At 40.0% G+C, this 17,792-nt stretch overlaps 1 protein-coding gene across 1 annotated transcript in view; it reads right to left on the bottom strand.

Moving 5' to 3' along the window:
• ADGRG2 (adhesion G protein-coupled receptor G2) overlaps positions 1–8,462 on the bottom strand; it is a 59,188-nt gene extending 50,726 nt beyond the window's left edge. Inside the window, exon 1 of the mRNA XM_049834833.1 lies at positions 8,306–8,462. The gene's annotated coding sequence lies outside the window, so the exon portion shown is untranslated. The remainder of the gene's footprint in view (positions 1–8,305) is intronic.
• Between the last annotated feature and the right edge of the window lie 9,330 nt (positions 8,463–17,792).

Raw genomic sequence — 17,792 nt, 5'->3', positions numbered from 1 at the left:
TCTAATCAAGTACAACAGTTACTGGGCACAACTACAGAGCCACCCAAGTGGGGGAAAGAATTCTATGCACAGACTACAGGTAAAGATATAAATGGCTGTCTTTACTTTCTCACTTACTATTCTCAAATAACAATGAAGTCACTTTTACTTACAAAGAGCTAACTGCCTGAAGTGGAAGAGAATACAGTCAATTACTTTTCTTTATGGTCAGTGGATAAAATGGAAATTCAGAAAACAGAAGGTAAGGGCTCAGGCATAAATCTGTTCCCTGTTGTTTGGTCTCCATGAAAAGTGCTCTATTTTGACCACTGACAATCTTGTAGCATTGGTACCCAGGTTTCACAACATTACATACCATGTCATTAATATGAAAGTGAAACTAGAATTGATTGAACTTTTCTTAAAACAAATGAACAAACATACTTTGAAAAATTAGATTGTTGCTTTGTATGTTGTGTTATACATGTTGCAGTTCTGCATTTTATCACATTCTCTGGAAAGTAAAGAGGTTACTGGACACAAAGACAGGAAGATGGTATAAAGAGGAGTCTGTGTTCTTATCATTAGTATTAATTAGCTTATGTCATGCTATTTTACTATTTTTTGATGGAATTGTCCTTCAACACAATGGGAGTTTTACCTGCCTCAAGAGCACAGAGCTTCTGCAGGAGAAGCTACTGCAATCTAACAGGTTGACCAAGACAAACACTGTGACAGGGAGCCTTCTGCAGAAGGATAGACAGAATAGAGGGATGAAGGTCAGTTACTTGACAGCAAGTTACAAGAGCAGGCAAAGAAAACTGTTAAAACCAAGGCCTGTCAGGCTTTTACCGTGTTTAGTCAGATGTACCCAGCTTTGTACATCTGAACGATGAGTAACACTATTTGAAGTGGATATTATTAAAGCCTTTCAGCTAGCTATTCTGTCACAGGTATCCACAGCAAAACGACTCTGAGGTGCCCCAGGCAACCAGGCTTGTGTTACAAATCCAACTGGAAGGCAGAGGAGATGGGAGTCTGCGCCTCCACAACCAGGCTCAAGGGGGACTGCATGGTGCAGCTCCACTCGAAGTGCAGCCTGAGAAACTTGGACTGCTTTCCAAGGCTGCACCCACAGGTGACATATCGAGAGAGAGAGGACTTACCTTAAGCCACTGCTTGTCTTATATTACAGCAGATATATTTTCAATAGGCTTAAAGCCAAAGAAAGTGCAAAACATAAAGGTAGCTGTTCTGTGCTGTAGTGCACTTTGTTAAATCACTTTCTGAAAAATACATTCAAATTTTGCAGTTCCTGTTGAATATATATACTTCCTGGTGGTCTTTAAAATTTAAAAAGCTACTAGTTCTCTTATGCCAAGTTTTAGCCAGAGCAGGTTCTCATTGCCAATACATAAACTGTTGGTAGCAGAAACTTCCACTGGAAATCATGACCTGAAGCAATCAATCATTTACTTCTAACCATGCTGTCTACTGCTGCACTTCAAGCTGTTTTGTTCAAGTCACAGTTATGTCATCCATAGTTTTTGGGGCTCATTCTGCCTACTTTTGTAGTTATCACCTACTAAAATCTTGCATTTTAATAAAAATATTTCCCAAATCTATAGAATTTACTGCTGAGGAGGAGGGTAATAATGAATAGTAAGCTTCTGGCTGTTGTTCTTCTGTGACAGTCTGCATTATTCAAATCTATACCAGGTGATAAAAGGCAGAAAAGAGCAAGAGCAACATCATACTGGCCAGGTGTGAGAACTTGATGCCTTTAATTACTTCCAGAAACATAAGACTGTAGACTTCTTCCATCAACCCCTTATATTTTCCAGACTGGAACCAAAACGTAGTAAGGTTTTTGTTATTTTTATATTTTCACTGAAGCAAGTTAGATGTAATAGGGTGGACACTTATGTTGGAAAGTCTTACGTCACTGTGAATTTTGGCACATACAGTATTCACTGACTTAACAGCAGAAGTAGCACCATTGATTTTAAAATGTTGTTCCATGGGGGTTTTCTTAATGTGTTTTTCCAGAAGACAGTAATTCCAGAAGACATTGTCTTATAATGGCTTATTTTTCATTAATTTTCTCCAGTGTTTATCAAAGGCTGTAAAAACAGGCATATTGTGTTCTACACATAGTCACTTTATGTAGAACACCAGCTTTTTCTAAGACTGCAATGGTGATGTGTGGAGCCACTTCAAGGACTTTCCAAACATATCCTCCTGACATAAACCTTTACTGTTTTCAAAGATATTAAATGTTGTACTTTTTAATAAGATGGCTTACAGAGAGCAACAAGCCACTTAGTTACAGACATCAGTCTTCTGCAAAACTCAGAGCTCTTTGGTTCAGTTCTTAACAGAAATAAACAGGAGGAAATTTCTCTGAGAAATCCATTCTTTTGTTTACTCATTCAACTGCTGCAGGATACTGGTATTAGAAAGATTTTTTTTGGTTAAGAAATACCAATCTGTGCAAGCCAAGGTTCGCCCTCAGTTCAACTCATAGATCTCCCCTTAGATTCATGTAAAAGTGTAAGCTTAATGATTTAAGGTTTGTATAAGTCGATTAATGAGTGTAATATGCCATTGGATGTCTCTCCACTACAATTTCAAGCAAGTTTTTGTTCCCTCATACCCAGTTTGGCAATGTTTCACTTCTCATATCCAGCTGTCACCTGGGAGATGAGCAAGAAGCCTCTTTCTAGCTCTTATGAAAGTTCTTCACTATCCAGGAAATCCTCTTCTGCATTGTGTATTCCCTTGAGACAACAGTATTATCCACGCTCTCTAATAAATCTTCTAAAGCAAACTAAAAAGCCTTTCAGTGACAATACCCGAGCAGGCTTCCACTTCAAAGAGTTTACAAAGTACTGATGAAGCATAAGAAGCAGAGAGGTAATAAAGTAGTTATGTTTGTCACAAGTCTGGTTACTTCAACTACAGGGAGGTTATTTATATTTTCATTAATAACACTTCGGGGTATAGAGGTATATAGGTTTCAGGGTGGGGGGAATAACAAAAAAAGTGTTCTGCAGAGTAGAAAAGAATTACAACAAAGACTACATTGAGTTGACACATAGCAAAAGGTTAAAGGAACGCTAGACCTGCACCTTGAGCCATGTAAAAGGGATGAGGAAAGGTGTACAAAGATATAAGCACAGAGAAGAAGACAAATACAAAGTTTTGCAAAACCATTATATTCGGCAACAGGACTTGAATTTGATGCAGAGAGAAAGAGGGAAGGACAAAGACTTTTCTGAAGCTGGAATATTCAAACCAGTGAACAATGTAAGCAGGCTGTAAGGAATCAAGTGAGGGCCAGGCACACCAGAAAGACGACTGTTCAGCTCATGCTTTCAATTTCCCTGCTTTTCAAAAATGAGACCTGAAAGTTTATTTTATCTTACTTAAGGGGGGGGGGGGAGAACAGTTGTTTCTACTTAGTTTACACTCTCCTTTCCCCACTCCCCTTTCCATACTCTCTTGGCTTGAACAGCAGCACCCTAAAAAAAGAAATTATATTGCGATTTCATCCTAAACTTCTCTTTATGGACTTAACAGGTCTCTTGGATCTTGCTCTTGGAGCTGTTAAAATTTCTCTGGAAGCTACGAAGCACAATACTTGGTGAAGGTTTTTTGTTTGGTAGGGTTTTTTGTTTTGTTTTGTTTTTTTCTTTTAAACAATCCCTCAGGCTGTTTTAATCAACATCCCAATGACCAAAACTAATAGTTTGTACCAAAGAAATAAAGCTCATCAGTTTTGACAGATGGATGCACTGAAGCAAGCATCTTCCAGAGTCCCACTACAACTCTGATTAAGAATATGGCATCACTACCCTACACAGCCTAAGAAAATACAGTGGCACCTCAGTCTTCACATGGGGTAAATATTTAGAGGTCCTCTATTAAGACATTCTAGGAAACAGCATTATGCCAGAACAGTGTTCTGAGCCTCTTTAGCACTGCTCCTTCTTAGGGTGCAAGTCTATGGAGCACAAGGGAAAGGAGATAGTATCACTGCCAGAACAAGCCCCATAATCAGTTGTTAGGAAAAGAAGGGGAGGCAAAGTTCCAACTGGACCCCACGTTAGACTAATACAACTGCAACAAGTCAGTCAATAGCAATCATTCTTAAATACTTGGAGGTCATCACACAAGACAGTAGGTGACTTCAAAGCAACTTTGGAGTAATTTATTTAAACCAGCACCATTTCTGCGTGCAGCCCCATGAATGTATGAGCTCAGAAAATCTAGTCTGTACAACTACACTCCACATGGCTTCTTTCACCATTGCCACCTCTATAAAAAAAGCAATTAGCCTTCTTACAAATAAACCACCCTAACTACAACGCTGACTTGCTGAAACATAGATAAGGGTGAAAAAAACCCCACATTTTTTAATTCAAGTTATGTGAATACTTGGACTATGCTATGAATAAGTAATGATGGAACAAAATCCCCCAGACTTCAAAACATGAAGTGACAAGTATTATAAGAAACCCATTCAGTCAGCTTATGCCCATAATTAATTTGGTGCAAAAGAAACAAAGATATTCAAAGTCTGGTTGGGAACTCAGAAATTAAATGTGCAATTTGGCAACATTCACAATCAGGCATGCCCAGATGTCTAGTAAATCCAGGCAGAGCGCCACAGTAATTTTTTCTCTAAAGAACAGAAAAAGAATTTTTAAGGGAATATTTAAAACACCAAAAGCATCAGTAAAAAGATGTTAAGTTTTGTTATGTGTGCACAATGTTTCCATAATCAGCATACTCACATTACTCATTTTCTTGCTAGTTCTACAATTTCTAAATGCGTCACATCTTGTCAAACATAACAAGTCCTGGCAAACCCACTGATGGATCTCTTAGGCCTTAACTATTCCATGTTTCCTTTAAGGAATACCATAAATGAGAACATACACAGTGCTTAATTTGTGAATGGTTGATCTTTTGTGGCAACTAAGGTATCACCTGAGGTACTCATCTCATGCAAATTTCAGAAAACAGAAATAATGTGATAAATTCTAGTAACTTCCTCTAAATTCCACAGAGTGAAAAAGTATTTATGTAGATTGGGGAACTTTATAAAACTATTTATTTTCCATACACTGTCTCGTCTAGTAAAATTGTCATTTTACAGTTTTCTTTTAAAGCAAACAAAAATAAGTAAATCATGTTACAAACTAGTTTTTCTCTGAGATATTAAGAGCACTGTGTTTCAGTAGCCAGCAGAAGAGGACCTAGAACGGAAGAACAAAATCACTGTTTTACTAAGGCACTAGCTGAAAAGCAGCTGTTGTGTCAAATAATGAGATTTCTGGGCTACGGCACTCATAGATAGAAGAAAAACAGAAAATGCTGAGGCTGGGACTTCAGCTGCCAAATACACTTCTAAAATCTTTTATCAGTTCCATTACATATTACTTGCATTAAAACTGTCCTGAAGCCAGTGTAAATAACACTTACAGGTTGAGCACCTGTGGTATGGAAGAACTTCAGCTCACAGCTAGAGACAAATCCATGTGACTCATGCAGGGAGGATTTTGAGATCCATTTTTTTGTCTTTGATTTAATGTCAACTACAAAGGATCCATTGTCCACCCTGAACAACAATAAATTTCAAAGGTATTTTGACACAAAAGGAATGCAAGACTCCCAAATAATTAAGTCCTATTAATTACTGTACAGTTACACAAACCTATCTTTTCATAGAGCAAGTACAGATCCTTTCTGAATTGTAAATCCACCAGGAGTTTATGACTGGAAAGAATAAGACTCTCATAATCATGAGCACCTACCTAATAAACATGAACTTACTCACTCTGCTCCTTTCTTGTTCACAAGCTCAGTAGCACCTACCAGTGTCCTGCAATGAATTAATATTCTCTAAATCCATGCATCTAAAAAAAGAGAAAAGCTTTTAACGGAACCTAGATACAATAATACCACTAAACTTACTATTTATCAGAAAGCTACCATTTCAGGCCAAACAGCATGCCTTATTCATGCCAAACCTTCCATTGAAGTCAACGAGATTAACTATATGAGCTACCCTAATTTTGGCCTTCAAATAATCTAATCTACTATTCCACTGAAAACATAAAATTCCAAACTCAGGTCTAGTGATCAGTTTTAGAGCTATACTGTGTCTGCCAAGGCCACTGATCATGTTACATATTAAGAACTAAAAATTGTCCAAATTTAACAACAGTTATTCTCTCATGAAGTCCTAAACTTTCTCAGTCTGCTAACATTCTACAGTTATTAGTGGAAGACCTGACTAAAAACATTCCCTGCACAAAAACTGTATAAATTGAGCAATTAACTTGAGAATGGGAATTTAGTCCTTTATCTCTCCAGCAGGCTCTTATTGGAGCCAAATTCTGTTGAAGTATTGGAAATAGAAGTTTAACATTAAATTTGGAAGGCACTGAAGAGAAAAAACATGCTCACAAACTCCTTCTGATCTATAGAACTATCTTAAGATACTAAAGTAATTTTAATATAAGATACTAATAACATTAGTAGCACTTGGTGCCTGACTGCCACAGCAGAAATAACATACTAGGCTGCAGTGTAAGCAGAAAATTTTGTGGCCCCAATTCATATCTGAGCAAACCTTGTTTACACACAATTTCTTTCCTGCATCTTCTTTCAAAGCATTTCACTTTAGAGATTGTCTTTACCAATTTTATAAGTGTGCTTCCTCAGTGAAGAAAAGTACTTGGAGACCTTCCTAAGAAAAGACACGTTTTCTGTTCTTTAGTTTAATTCTATGAACACATTTCTGGTCACACAGCAGAGGACCAAATCCTGCTTGTTTCCCCCATGCAAACAGTTACAGAACTCTACTTTCCAGTTTAGGAAGGAAGGGCTAAAGCCGTAAGCTTAAACCTTGAGAACAGGAGTATCAACTTGTGCAGCTCTCTTCTAATGATGGTGTAGACTGTTAGCCCATGCAAGCAAAAGGATGAAATGTGTTTTGAGTAGGGACATGTAACGCCAGCTTTACCTTTTCAGGGCAAGTGACACAGCTGAAGACCCAACTAATTTGCTTTGGGGCTGAATAACACTTAGATCTGCATGCCTGAGGTTGTAAACTCTATTTTGTCTCATGTCAAAGCTCGTTCTATCATGTCTTCAGCATTGCTGTAACTGATTTCATGTAAGTCAAAACCAGCCTGGGCTTGTACAATCACGTTTCATTTGCATGCCTTTAGAAGGCTAGTAAACTAGCTTACAAACATTTCTTCAACATTTCCGCATAAAGCAATGCAAGACAACCACACAGTAAAAGCAACAGAGTTCAGTACTTTTATAAATACTACCTATAAATTACAAAACCTATGTATTTGCAAAGCAAAGCAAAAATAAACGCAGCCAGGAAAGGATGCTTCCAGTAGACTTAGCCAGTGTAAAGGGACAAGACAAAAAACAGACAAAAAACCCCTCAAAAACAATTATTGTGCACAACAGGTGAATCTAAAGACATTTTACTTTTTCGGTGATATAGGTTACCTTGGAGAATGTACGAGAAACAAGCAGCAAAAACTTCTGAGCTGAATATATTCTCGGCACCCATTCCCAGAGAAAACGCGTGTGAGAGCAAAACCTGACCCAGCCTGGAAATACAATCGAACGGGATGCTGCCCTAGCTCTTCATTGCAAACCGCATTCAAACCCCACCGACGCCGTCAGTCAAAATCATTCCCTTTTTAAACCGATTTAAATACGTTACTGATTTTTTTATTATTATTACCGTTGATGAAGCGCTTAAAATAAGGCTGCAAACCAGAAGGAAACCCTTCCACCCGCAGCACCGAGAAACGTACCTGATAAGAAGAGCAGTCCCCCTCAAGACAAACTCCTTTGGACGTGTCCCCCACAGCCCCTTCCCGCGGCCTCACACCCCGCACCGGCCCGGCCGCGAGTCCCAACGGCCACCAACGGTCACCACCAACGGTCACCCCCAACGGCCGCCGCCCCGGTCCCACAGCACGCTCCGCGCTCGCAGGCGGGATCTCCCCTCAGCACACACACACCCCCCCCCCGGAGCCCTGCTTCCCTCAGCCAGGCAAGTGCCACTCGAGGGGAGGGATCCGCGGGGGGGACGGGGACGACGGGACGGGACTAAGGGGGAGCCGCGGGGCTGGGCTGCGGAGGTCGAAGCTGCCCGACCTGCCCGCCTCAGCCCGCCACCACCGGCCTCGCTGGCAGCTTCCCGCCGGACCCTTCTGCCCTCACGCCGGCCGTCCCTCCGGGGAGGGTCGGCGGGAAAGCCCATCCCCCGGCAGTCGCTCACCTCAGCCCGGCAGCGCGGGGCGACTCCCGCCTTCGCAGCCCGCGTTGCGTTGCCGGTCCCTCCTGGCCCTGGACAGCCCGCCGCCTCCGGCCGCCCCTGCCCCCGCGAGCCGAGCACCGGCTCACCTGGCCCCGGGAGACAGCCCGGCACGGCACGGCACGGCCCGCGCCGCCGCCCCACCGCCCTGCCCGCTCGGCACTGGGCGCAGGAGACGCGGCGGGCGGCCCCGACAGCTGGGGCAGCCGCTGGACGCGGCCGGGGGGCGGAGGCAGGCGAGGGAGGTGCTCTGAGGAGCCGAGAGGGAACCCGGCGAGGCGCCTGCGGGCGCCTCCCCGGCCGGCGGCCCCGTGGGTGCGGGCGTCGTCCCGGGCCGCCGTGGGGAGTGCGGGCCCGGCGGGGGCAGGTTGAAGGCAGCGAGCAGTCCCGGCTAGGTGGAGAGAAAACGGGGGCGGGAGGGCACTTTGTAGCTGGATACAACAGAGTCGGGGGCGGGGGGGGGGGGTGGGGAGAGGAGGAGTTGCCGCTCTGAGGAAACTGTTTTGAGTTCCTCGGTGGACAACGTGTTCGGTGTTAGAACGGCCTTTTTTCTTGGATGGCTTACTTCACCCTTAAAACAGACCTAACTACATTAAGCCCGAATGTAAACGTAGTTCTTCAGAATTAGCGGCCTTCATTCGATTTGGTTGGAGATCTGTACCTTCAGTCCCTTCAGGTTATTGGCGGTGTAAATGAATGTCACGTAGCCACCAGGACAGCAGTAAGCTGCAGCTGTGGCCCTCCTCTCTTTTTAATTGCTTGCGATGAAACATATTCTGAAAATGCAGCGTTTTCAGTGACTTTTTAATTGCTTATTTACCAAAATGTTTAGGAACTGCTCTCTGCGTGTGGGCAGTGTGCCTTCGTCACTAGGCACTGCTGAGAGGAGCCTGGCTCCAGGGCACAGCTGGGGAAGGCAGCTCACACTGCATGTCCTGAGGGAAAGGCTGGAGCTTTAGGCAGCAACTCTTCTCAGTGTTACTGAACATAAGACAGGGACAAATTCTACAAACTCCACAGACAGCAAGTCTTCCTGAGGCTGCAGGGTGTGATGAGTCCATGTGATGAGCAGGATTTCATAGAGGAATACTTGTAAGGAAGAGCTGGCGTTATGATGAAGAGGCTTGTTTCACTTTGCTTAGATCAATGGTGTCTTTGGATGCGTTGGAGCGGGCATGTAGTGGAACACGAGGCCAGTGCTTTTGCAGTTCCTCATACAGGAGAAAACAGGAGGCATTTATCTTTCTCTGCTTTGCTTAGTGGAATATCTTATAACTTACTTGAATGTTTAAGTACCACAAATGGTGTTCTCTTCCTAGCGTATACCACCTGTGAGAATCATGTCTCCTTCACTTCTGATCTGGATGTCTGAGGTCGATAAGGAAGAAGAGAAAAATTGTCCTGAAGTTAAGGCTAGGGATGTGATATATGAGAATATTGTTTGTCCATGAAAAGACTTGCCTAGTGGTTCTACATTAGTGTTCTTTTGATGCATCCATAGTGTGCTTTACCAATGTGGCTTAGCGATGTCTCAACAGAAAGGCTACAAAGTTGAATGAGGTTGGAAACTGAAGCCCGACTTACCCCTGCGCACGTTACACGTTGGCAGTGCAGGGTTAGTAAGCTTACTGTGTTGCTTGTTGTGTGAATAGTTACCAGTGTACAGATAAATGGAAGTCTGCCTCTGTCCACCCAACGTGTCTGACAAATGACACGTTCTTTTGGATAAAAATTGACCAGTTGCTGAATTTTCAAGCACTGAAATGTAACTGCAGGCAGAGGAATTGCCTCAAAATACCTATTCCCTTTCCACTCAGACCAAGTTCATTTACTAGGAGAAAATACTGTGTAATTTACAAAAGGAAGACACTACTTAATTTATATCTGTAATTGTTCATTTAAACTGTGTATTAGGTACAACTGGGTAGTGTCCAGTAAGTACAGGGAAACTAAACAAAATTTACTGGTAATGACCTAAAAACCAGGACTAAGTAAAGAACTTAATTCCCAAAGTGCATTTTTATAGCTGTGCTTAGCCAGAAAAGTCTCTGAAAGCTATGTATATTCACTGAGATACCAGTACATCAGCTATACAGTTCTAGGACTACACTGGATCTGGCCAGTGTCGCACAGAAGCCAAAGGCAAAGTCCTATGCACTTACATAGACGATAGCAGCTCTGAGGAACAGGTCTGGATAACTAAAAAGTAAAGAACTTTTCAGTCCCATTAGTTTTGTCATGTTTTTAAGAAAATGCAAAAAAAAGTGTTGTCTTAATTCAGATTCCTCAATGCCTCCTTAGTTGTATGCTTGTGCAATACATAACACTGGTTTAGTAGGAACAGCAGGTGACATATGCAGGTTTAAGAGAATGATACTCCCTTAGAGAGAAGGAGGCAAATCTTCTCTCCCCAGGCAAAATGATTGTATTAATAATATCTTGAATAAAGCTAATAGTCCCTTGAGCTGCAAGACTCTCCAGAAATTTGCTGATTAAAAGGTGACTAACTTGAAAATGGGAGCACAGATACCATCAACTGGTGTTAATATAAGTTTGGCCATGCATCCTCCTAGTAAAGAAATACTGGATTTCAAGGGTTTGACAATTCAAGCATTTTATTTTTACCTGTGTTCAACAAGATTGAATGTAGAAACTCCCAACACTGACTCCAACAAAGCCAGTGCCTAAATTCCCATTAACTTCACCTTAACCAAAATTTCATATTATGCTTTCTAATTGGTTTGGGATTTATTATTGTTTTTTCTTTAAACTCTTTGTCTCTTTAGTTATGTGTGTGTGTATACGTTTCCTAGGGAGATAAGACATTACTGTGACATACTGCAGCATTCATTTCATGTTTATAATTTTTGTATCCAAATGGGACTTGTTCTAATGATGTAATTCATGTCTCAATAGGAAAAAACATAATCATTGACAAGAAAAAGGGGAGATGAGAGGTGGTGTGTCTGTTTGCCTTTTCATTTATGCTGTGAAGGTATGATGCTGTTGTTTCACAAAGCTGCTTGACAGGACAGACTTGTCCTGTGCTTGCTTCTTCCTACTCCTTCCCTGTTCCTAGTGCACAGGATTGAAGGTTGCTTTGCCCTGTGATATGTATATGGTCAACCCCAGGGAGCTTAAGTAGGTTAGTCTTTTAAAAAGAACTAAGCATAAAGTTAGGGGAATGACTGTTTCAGTGAATCATGTTAACATAACACCATTTATGTCAAATCTACTCAATTTAAAAACAAAGCAAAAAGACTTTCTGATAATTTGCATGGTTCTTGATTTTGTGGGGTTTTGTCATCATCTTTGCCACATTACAGATTTCTGTGAACACCAGAAACTGACTGGAGGTACAAAGAAGCAGTTTAAATGGTTACATTTCTCTGTTTAATATATAAATATAGCTCCCACCCCCTAAATCACTCATATTCTGTTTTATAATCTCATGTACTAGTTATGAGTCATGTAAATTACAGATTGTTAGGTAAAAAATAGGTTAGGTGTTTTTTTAAACTGATGGTAGCACTGAAGACTAAATAAAATCAAGTCTTTCAGTCTATTTTCTGCTTTCAGCATTGCAAAGATGTAAACAACGAGTGAGCCGTTTTAGGATAAGAAAATTATACGGACTAGCTGTGATGCTGAAAGGAGTTAAACATATCAAGGGAGGAGGATCTTAAGTCTAATCTTAAAACTGCATATATTTAGCACAAAGTTGAGAGCTCAGTTTGTGAAAAAGAGGCTGCCTCTGTTCAAAATTTGTGCCTGATCAACAAATCCATATCTTAAAACAGAGTCTTTGGAGTAGATATATCTTTCTAAGATTCTAATAGAATAACTACTTATTAATATTCTTTTGACAGAAAGTAGCATATAGGCGTGGACACCACGAGCGCAGTGTTTGCTGAATGTTAACTGAACCAATATGTAAAAGAAATCTCTTAGATATGTAATCATTAAATAAAGAGGTTTAGTCTATCCAGCTGTGATTTTACACATGTTGTCAAATACTAAGTACAACATCCAGGGTAAGATTTTCTTTTTGACCATTGCAGTTTCTTCATAAAAAATAGAAATATGTAATATCTTCTCTACTGAATGTTCTGGGAAGAGTAGGAAAATAATAATAACAATAATAACAATAACAACTATATCTCTGTGGTTAACTTCTAAGCCTCAACTCACCAAAGAAATATACATTTCACTAGTTTTTTAAAAGAATACACATTTAGAGAGTTGTGTCTGTCTTGCATCATTACTGATGACAAGTGGTATTTATGTTCACCATGTTGTCTGGCCCTATTGAATTCCATATTGAGGGTCCTCCTGCTTACAGACACACAGCCATATCATATTGGACTGTGTTCCAACTCAGTGTCCCCATTACATTTACATTCCAAAATGGGATAAAGGCAGGAGGCAATTTGTTAGGTACCCAGTCCAAAAGAAAAGAGAAATTTTTGATGCTGTTTTGTTTAGCAAAATTTCATACTACTTATACAAAGAGTAAGTGGTTATATGTAGCAGCAGGATGACATTCCTGCTCTGCTGGGTGATTGGCCCTTCAATACTTCACCCTCTGCGTATGTCTTCATGCAACACTCCATTTTGTGGAGTTGAGAGCCTTCATTATTACCTGTTGGAGTTAAAAGTGAACAGAGCACAAACTGAAATGCAAGAAATTCCATTTAAACATAAGAAAAAAACTTTTTTATGGTGAGAGTGATCAAACACGGAAGCAGGTTGCCCAGAGAGGTTGTGGAGTCTCCACCCTTGGAGATGTTCAAAAGACGTCTGGGTAGGGTCCTGGGCAACCTGCTGCAGTGGCCCTGGCTCTGAGCAGGAGGTTGGACTAGATGATCTCCAGAGGTGCCCTCCAGCCTCAGCTGGCTTGTGACACTGTGTGAAGAACTGCTGCTAACACTCTGCTTTCCCTCAGTACAAAAATACACTTTTGGCCAAGCAAAGGACAATGATCCTCAAATTGCAAAAAACTTGATGGTGACGAAAGGCTCACATACCCAAAAGCCCAGACCAAGGTGCTAATTGATATTATGGGAAACTGCAAAGAAGAGTCGCCAAGGAAAGCAATTCTGAAGAGAACACCTGGAAAGGACTATAAAACCTTTCAATTCTCTATTCACAGCACTCAGTCTCTTAAAATTGTAGCAACATTTGTATTTCCATTAAAAAACATTTTAAAGGAGTTGTAATGTGTCCATAAAAAATAAGTCTGTGTGGATCTTGGCAGGCAAATTCTCATTCTGGGAACATTTCACATTTTGCTTTTCTTTTTTTAAAACTTAATTTGCAAAAAAGCTGTGTTAACCTCTGAAAGTTTACACCGACTGTAGTGATTCCACATTAAATGGTCTTGTGTAGTAAGACCTTGATCATAGCATGAACTGTTATAATAAAGCCAAGGAAGTTACTATACCCCCGTTGATTCCCAGGTCTATATAACTTGTAAAGCAACAGAGAAGGATCTTTTTTTATCAGGGAACACTTTTCCAATGTATGGTCTGCCATGTGTATCTTTCACGTACTAGGGAAAGGATTTCAGCTTTCATGCCAAGTCCTTTCCTTCCTGACAGCTTTTTTCTTCTTTTCTTGAGAGGAAAACTTGCGTTCATAGTTGTCCTGTCTAAACTCTGTTCTTGGCTTTGCTGTATCTTTTAAACAAAGTATGTGCATCTCAGCTGTAAAATAAGAGGTAGATGGTAGCAGGCAGAGTAAAATGTGAGATGCCATCATGTTTTGAGGGTCAGCGAGGAAGGCAACCTGCTTTGGATGTGTCAAAGGATAGGAGATTTCCTTCCCTTAGTTTAATTCTATAATTTATGCCCCTGTTTTGCAGTGTTGAACTCTGCCCAAACTTTACAGCAAGTGATCAAATCAGGGAGTGGGGGGAGACCTTAGCAAACTGTTGCAGTACTTCTGGAAGACCTTTCTGCTGAAGTTTCAACACCTACGATTTTAATACCACTGACCATATTCCTTTTTCAACCTCATCCATTTTTCAATCTTTTACTTGTTTGGAAGTGAGGAGAGTAGTTCCTAAAAGGTCAGCTAATCCATGCTGCCTCTGTATTTTACACCAGCATAAACTTGTTTCACAAAGTTTCTTATTAATCACACTAGAACATTTGAGAGGAAAACCAGAGTTTGAAAATTCTTCATCTCAGATGAGACCTTCCTCCATGGCTTTGTCTGGGGTGCAGGAGTATATACATACGGAAGTCACAAAACCAGCTGGTAGTACTGGTGTTCTGTAGGAGGATTAAGGCAAAGGAATATCTAGGTTTCCAAAGAGTTCGGCGTATGTAGACTTTACAATACATGATTTCTGAGGCAAAGACTGGAATTTCAAGTGCTATTCAAGTGGCACCTCCTGAGACAGGCTATGTGCAGCTAGACAACCTACTACAGGTCAACTATGTTTCAACAACCCTTACATCTGGTTGGAAGCAGATACTATGCATGGTAAGGGCCATAAGACATGGGTAGTTATCTTCAACTGGGATGCATTGAAACCACTAGTGTCATGTCTGTTGTCTGATAGAAAAGGACAATAAAATCGTGGACAGCAATTTGGTTGTTCATCTATAGACCAGAGATAATATTTAAAGATTTTTCTGTATACATCAGTTGCTTTATACTAAATATCTTTTTATTTAATCTTTTAAAATGTTAACAGCAATGCTAATATGTCATTCCTGGTGGTGCCAGAAAGCTCTTTGGCTAAGTGAACCACAGGAGTTTTAATAAACCTCAGCACTGCCATTAGTTGTAATTTGACTGACGTTCTGAATGCTCTGTGCAGAAAATCCACTTCTTGTTTCTACCTAGGTCAAATAACTTGCAATATTAAATATTAAACAACTTATAATACTGGATGATTGAGATAAAAAAAGAAGCACATAAAGCCTCAAGTGCCAGGAAATTAATGTTTTCTTTTACCCTTATGTGCCTGTCTCCTCAAATAGTTTGGAATGTCTTCTTAAAAGTTCTAGATCTTTTACAGAACTTGATTTTATTTAAAAAAAATAGTTTTTCCAACTGGAATGACTCAACTGAATGAAGTGTTTTTATAATAGAAGCTATTACATTTTGTGTTATGGCAGCAGGGGGGAACCCTTTTTAATTTAAAGAATTACAACTTTTTGGCTGCAGAGCTTTTCTGTATTCAATCCCTTAACACTTATTTTTGATCTTGACACTTCTTCTTCCAGGCTTCTTTGCTATTTGCCCTGTTTTTCAGATATTGTATGTATTTATCTAGATGAAAGCCTCCATTGGGATAAGCACGGTGAAGCTCCGCGGAGCTTAAGGGAGTAAAACGTTTGAAAGAAAACTGTCAGCCTGATTCTAGACCACTGTATCTTTTCTACAAATGTTTTTCTACTCCTGAAGCCTGCCTTACTCCCATTGCTTGTTTACATTACTTATTATATTGTATTGTTAACCACTTTTTATAACTCCAGTTCACCATTCTATTCCCTCTTAACTACCCACCCTATTTTGATGTTCACTTAAATGCAGTAATTTGGCCAGCCAGGAAAACACCGGATTGTACTCCCCTAAATCCAGCTTTGCATAAATAGAACTTACTTTAATGCTGAATTTGATCCACATCCTAATTATTGTACTGAAATCAAATGTTCATTTTACTGACCATACAGGTCCTTACTTCTGTATCTTTTACACTTGGGGGAATGCTTTCCCTCTCTTTCACAGCACCTTTAAACTCTTAGCAAAATTCTCCTTGAAGCAAGGATTCATATACTATATATCACATTACAAAAAAGATAGTATTGGTGTATTTCTTTATAGTGAAGAGCAACTTTAAGCTTTCAGTTTAGGTTAGCTTTATTTTACAAGCAGAGAAAATAATACGATGCTCAGGAGAAAGTAATGTTTGTGTCTTACAGTCCAACTTGCCACAGTGGCAAACAAACTTGTGGACAAACTAGTATTGTCTCTTCATGTAAAGTTACTGGAACATACAGATTTAGAGAAAACAAAGCCAGAATTTTCCATAACATTATGCAACTCCAAATTTTGCTCCAAAGCTCTCCAATTTTGTTTTGTTTCAAAGTTCTGTATACATTTCTGTGCTTTATATTTAAAGTCCTTGCTCAGTCTGGTAGCTTTGAGACCAGGCAACTGAAACATGGAGAAGAGTAGTGGCATTGGACCTGCAGTGCAGAAAAGTAAAACTGAAACCACTGTAACTGATATGTCAATATGATATGTTAACTATCTCTTATAAATTTTGTTTTGCCAAGGATCCCTTTTTGTAGTCCCTAAACTTGTTTGGGAGTTTCTGGGTGGTGGCAGGTGTTTTCTTTTGTTTTCTCGGGGTTTTTTTCCTGTGAATTATCACCTTCAAACTTAGCCTGGCTCTGACACAAATTTGGATGTCATGTAATTTTCTGAAATACGTTACCTCCAACATTAAATTAAAATTTATCAAGGTCCTGAATCTTTATATTATTCTGGGTAAACAAATTCCAAATGATAGCATATGTATTTCAAGTATAATTCATTCCTGTTCAAAAGGCCAGGAGAAAGTCTACACATAGTTTGTGGAGTTAAATGTCTGTTTTGAGGACTTAGGTGTTATTTAAGTGATTACTAGGTCTTATGCAAATCTTCTAAACATAAGTAAAATTCATTCTTTGTGTTTGCATTTTGGATGTAGAATTGGTCCTAGTTCTGTCTTTTGGAAAGGAGGTACACATTGCTTAGGATAGTATTGGATGATTACTTTGGGTACTTTTCATGTTCAATGGCATCTGAATCTGACTTTTAACCTGACATACATGGCAAAACTGAAGAACTGTATGATTCTTCTTCATGAAAAAAAAAGACATTTCCACAGAAAACCAACCTATACATGACTTTATTTTTAGGATCTTTTCGGTATGATAAATTATTTTCTCTAAATTATCTCATTCTTTGGTTACTGTACTGATTATAGATTAATTTTTGCGAAGATGCAAAATACCTCTCACTAATGTTGACAGAACTTAGTTCTGCCTTTCAGGAAAGGCCCAATGTTGGTCCCTTGTACCTCCAGCAAAGTATTGAGCAGAGAATTCTTTATGCCACTTTGTATAATCTCTTTGGTTTGCCAAAGAATCACTAAGGTCTTAGGAGGAGATTTTTTTAGTCCTCCTTATTCAGAAAGGTCCATTCAAATGGAAATGGGCCTGGAAAGGTAGTTGATTGTGCTAGGTTCCTGGGTCAGCAAAATGCCCATGGCTGTGGCCACAAAAGCAAATAAATAAATAAAAGGGACAAAATACAACTGTGTTACATGTCTGAAAATAATATTGCCAAAGTTAATGACCAGCTGAGGTCATCATGTAAGATACACTTTTGCTGAGCTTGACGTAAGGATAGTTGCTTGGAGCAGACCAGAATGTAAATAACAATGGTC

The sequence above is a fragment of the Accipiter gentilis genome, chromosome 32 (genome assembly GCF_929443795.1).
Source record: "Accipiter gentilis chromosome 32, bAccGen1.1, whole genome shotgun sequence".
In the NCBI taxonomy this organism is placed as follows: Eukaryota; Metazoa; Chordata; class Aves; order Accipitriformes; family Accipitridae; genus Astur; species Astur gentilis.
The sequence above is the reverse complement of the archived record's forward strand: the minus strand, read 5'-3'. Positions and strand labels throughout refer to the sequence as shown.